The following is a 5,000-nucleotide window of genomic DNA, read 5'->3' on the forward strand; positions in this document are numbered from 1 at the left end:
GCACCACCCCAACCGCCAAACTCGCACCTCCAGCGGATGAACGGCGGACGTTTCCCGCACTCGTAAAGTGCAATCCACCCCTATAACTTGCGTTTCATGAAGAGTTATTTCCAATATGCGACATTCCCGCTGTCCGTATACATGAGCCGCGACCTGTACCACTTACGAGCGAGAGACGCGATCGCGTTGCTCACTGTACGGCGTCCGATACCGAGCCATCAGCATGTCGGTCCCCATGCGCGTTGCACTCGCACTCGCAGTCGCAAAAACGTGGGGCAAATATATTACGCGGAAGAGTTATAACAGACCGAGCCCCACTGCATGGGGGGAGTCTTTGTCACTAATGTACACAGATGGAACATTTTGGACTGGAACCAGATTACCCGTACACACGGCGCTGATTAGTAATCAATGCAGAGCCATCAAACTACAGCAAATATACACAACTGTCCGTATACATGCTGAAAGAGTCTGCCCAAAATGGGAACCACACGTCAGCCAGACACTCTGATCACGCACCACTCTCTGCTTCTAACAGGCGCACATACAATATGTAAGCACCAGCATGGAACAACATCCAGTGCATCTTCTCCGCCACATTACACAATCCACACTATCACAACCAGACCAGGAGGTCCGTGCGGAAAATACAATATCCCAGCCTTTCGACATCCACCATTGCGCAGACCAGGCACCAACACCCACACATGTCCTATACAACGGTGCACCCAACATCACAATAGTACCTCCTGTCACAGCGCACAAACAATGACATGAGTCAAAGACACAGGTCTCACACAAGCATAGAATTGGAGCGCCGCCTCTAATAAGCCAAAGGTGCATCCTGACGTGACAAATCTGATCATGTCACAAGCATTCACTTACTATAATCACTATCAACGAACCTGCCGCCCCCGCCCCCCCCCCCCCTACACCTTTCCGTACAACAACGTGTAACCTAACCTAACCTAACCTAACCTATGTTGTACCTTAACCTAACCTATGTTGTACCTTAACCTAACCTATGTTGTACCTTAACCTAACCTATGTTGTACCTTAACCTAACCTATGTTGTACCTTAACCTAACCTATGTTGTACCTTAACCTAACCCATGTTGTACCTTAACCTAACCCATGTTGTACCTTAACCTAACCCATGTTGTACCTTAACCTAACCCATGTTGTACCTTAACCTAACCCATGTTGTACCTTAACCTAACCCATGTTGTGCCTCAACCTAACCCATGTTGTGCCTCAACCTAACCCATGTTGTGCCTCAACCTAACCCATGTTGTGCCTCAACCTAACCCATGTTGTGCCTTAACCTAACCCATGTTGTGCCTCAACCTAACCCATGTTGTGCCTTAACCTAACCCATGTTGTGCCTTAACCTAACCCATGTTGTGCCTTAACCTAACCCATGTTGTGCCTTAACCTAACCCATGTTGTGCCTTAACCTAACCCATGTTGTGCCTTAACCTAACCCATGTTGTGCCTTAACCTAACCCATGTTGTGCCTTAACCTAACCCATGTTGTGCCTTAACCTAACCCATGTTGTCGCCTTAACGTAACCCACGTTGTCGCCTAAACCTGCTCTGTAATTGTTATACGACTCGTTCAATTACTGTAGTGTTGCCCACCCGCAACCCTCGCAATATAGTTCGCTACTCGCACTGCCCGCACCCCTGTGTATCGCTTCATGTTAAACACCTTGCAAGTCTTGCTCACTTTCCACATGCTCCTGCTGTACACTGTAATGTGGATGGCAGCAGGACGTACATGCCGCCCCTCCCCACGTCCCCACCTTGCCCCCTGCCTTCGCAAGCTGGTTGGTGAGAAGTTTGCATGTTCAATGCCCTTCGCATGCGACGTACTCAGGCTACGTTGTGGTGCGGCCTGTGTCAACTGTCCGCTGATGTCGTACGCGTGAACCACAATCTGTACTGCACATTCGTCCTTATGTACTGAATGATACATCGTGGCACATGTGTGACCGCACAACGACTGCGCCCAAAAACGGCGGACCATACAGTGCAAATATTGTGCACGCAGCTACGTGTCGTCTCCCTATGAGAGCTGGATTGCAGTGTGGTACGCCATAGAGACGTGTGGGAGGAACGGACGCCGTGGATGGCGATCAGCATGAGCTGTCTGTTGATGTATTCGGACCTAGTCGTCTCTCCTCACACACCGTGATGGCATGGTGCACCGCGTTCCATATCTGCGACATGCTACAGAGGCCGGTTGACAGTCGTTCGAGCAATGGACATCGCATACGTACGGGGGCCACCTTCCACGTATTGTCTAGGCGTGCACATTTTGTTGCGTGTATGTGGGCAGACGTAGTGTGGCGTGACACCTGACACAGGCATGCAATAATCGTTGAAGTTGCAAATGGCGATGGACGCCTGCGTTTTCTGGTGAAGTTACGCAAATGAACAAATGGTAACCTGTTGTGGTGCGGTTGTTCTCGCTAGGGGTGAATCGGTGATGGCGACGATAGGTTGAGGTACTAACCGGTTGTTCCAGCGATACCCACCATGCCGACGAAACTGAACGGCATCTGGGTGTGAAGCGATACGCGGCGGTGGCTGGGTGGGACCGTCCCCGGCCGGTGAGGGGGCGCCTCCCGGCGTGCTGGCCGCGCGGTGCGTGGGCGCACGCGCTACAGCCGGCTGGTGGGGGCGGCCAGTGGCAGGCGCGCCGGCCGACGGACGCGGCAGGCGTCGCAGCTGCGCGCCGGCGCACCCTGCGCGCGGCGCCGTGCGGCCAAAGTAGGTCCTCGCGGGCCCGGTGCGAAGCGCGGTGGACATCTTCAGTGTGCTGGTCCGATTGAGGACTGTGTGCGTTGAGGATGCGCCGCCGCCCGGCGCTCGGCGCCGCGACGCCGTCTGCTGCTCGGTCGCCCCAGCGGTTCTCGCTGGTGGTTTGTATCGCAGCTGTGCGGATGTGTTGGCGCGTGCGCTGTGCTGGGAGAGTTCGCTTCGGCACCCAAGTGGGGCTTTTGTCCTTCTGTGGCGCTGGCGTTGGAGCTGCCGGTCACCGTAGGTGGCGCGTGTTGTCTCCCGCCGGCAATGCCACGACAGCACGCTCCCGGGCCTCTGTCGGCAGCGGCAAGCTCAGTTGGGAGCACGGGTGGTCGCACCGAAAGCGTCTACTCGCCTAACTCCGGGCGATTGCGCCTCTCTCGAACCCGACCAAGTACTTGGGACGGCGCTGCGCGCCGCCGGGACCTGAGAGGGTTTCGAGGTGTATTGTGCAGGGGAGCTCAGCCTCCTCCTGTTTGCAGAATGATTGAGCGGACGCTTGCGTGTTCGCGCGGGCCCCCGGGACACACTCCCGGGCGGCCGGCTGCTCAGCTCTAGTTGACGCAGCTCCCTGGTTGATCCTGCCAGTAGTCATATGCTTGTCTCAAAGATTAAGCCATGCATGTCTCAGTACAAGCCGCATTAAGGTGAAACCGCGAATGGCTCATTAAATCAGTTATGGTTCCTTAGATCGTACCCACGTTACTTGGATAACTGTGGTAATTCTAGAGCTAATACATGCAAACAGAGTCCCGACCAGAGATGGAAGGGACGCTTTTATTAGATCAAAACCAATCGGTCGGCTCGTCCGGTCCGTTTGCCTTGGTGACTCTGAATAACTTTGGGCTGATCGCACGGTCCTCGTACCGGCGACGCATCTTTCAAATGTCTGCCTTATCAACTGTCGATGGTAGGTTCTGCGCCTACCATGGTTGTAACGGGTAACGGGGAATCAGGGTTCGATTCCGGAGAGGGAGCCTGAGAAACGGCTACCACATCCAAGGAAGGCAGCAGGCGCGCAAATTACCCACTCCCGGCACGGGGAGGTAGTGACGAAAAATAACGATACGGGACTCATCCGAGGCCCCGTAATCGGAATGAGTACACTTTAAATCCTTTAACGAGTATCTATTGGAGGGCAAGTCTGGTGCCAGCAGCCGCGGTAATTCCAGCTCCAATAGCGTATATTAAAGTTGTTGCGGTTAAAAAGCTCGTAGTTGGATTTGTGTCCCACGCTGTTGGTTCACCGCCCGTCGGTGTTTAACTGGCATGTATCGTGGGACGTCCTGCCGGTGGGGCGAGCTGAAGGCGTGCGACCGCCTCGTGCGTGCTCGTGCGTCCCGAGGCGGACCCCGTTGAAATCCTACCAGGGTGCTCTTTATTGAGTGTCTCGGTGGGCCGGCACGTTTACTTTGAACAAATTAGAGTGCTTAAAGCAGGCAAGCCCGCCTGAATACTGTGTGCATGGAATAATGGAATAGGACCTCGGTTCTATTTTGTTGGTTTTCGGAACCCGAGGTAATGATTAATAGGGACAGGCGGGGGCATTCGTATTGCGACGTTAGAGGTGAAATTCTTGGATCGTCGCAAGACGAACAGAAGCGAAAGCATTTGCCAAGTATGTTTTCATTAATCAAGAACGAAAGTTAGAGGTTCGAAGGCGATCAGATACCGCCCTAGTTCTAACCATAAACGATGCCAGCCAGCGATCCGCCGCAGTTCCTCCGATGACTCGGCGGGCAGCCTCCGGGAAACCAAAGCTTTTGGGTTCCGGGGGAAGTATGGTTGCAAAGCTGAAACTTAAAGGAATTGACGGAAGGGCACCACCAGGAGTGGAGCCTGCGGCTTAATTTGACTCAACACGGGAAACCTCACCAGGCCCGGACACCGGAAGGATTGACAGATTGATAGCTCTTTCTTGATTCGGTGGGTGGTGGTGCATGGCCGTTCTTAGTTGGTGGAGCGATTTGTCTGGTTAATTCCGATAACGAACGAGACTCTAGCCTGCTAACTAGTCGCGTGACATCCTTCGTGCTGTCAGCGATTACTTTTCTTCTTAGAGGGACAGGCGGCTTCTAGCCGCACGAGATTGAGCAATAACAGGTCTGTGATGCCCTTAGATGTTCTGGGCCGCACGCGCGCTACACTGAAGGAATCAGCGTGTCTTCCTAGGCCGAAAGGTCGGGGTAACC

The 5,000-nt window shown here is 53.9% G+C and overlaps 1 non-coding gene across 1 annotated transcript in view; it reads left to right on the plus strand.

Annotated features, from left to right (window-relative positions):
* Nucleotides 1–3,376: 3,376 nt before the first annotated feature.
* The window catches only part of LOC124745950, a 1,909-nt gene continuing 285 nt past the window's right edge, over nucleotides 3,377–5,000 (plus strand). Inside the window, exon 1 of the ribosomal RNA XR_007011238.1 lies at nucleotides 3,377–5,000. This exon is cut by the window's right edge and continues 285 nt beyond it. This is a non-coding gene — a ribosomal RNA (small subunit ribosomal RNA).

The sequence above is a fragment of the Schistocerca piceifrons genome, unplaced genomic scaffold (genome assembly GCF_021461385.2).
Source record: "Schistocerca piceifrons isolate TAMUIC-IGC-003096 unplaced genomic scaffold, iqSchPice1.1 HiC_scaffold_344, whole genome shotgun sequence".
Lineage (NCBI taxonomy): Eukaryota > Metazoa > Arthropoda > Insecta > Orthoptera > Acrididae > Schistocerca > Schistocerca piceifrons.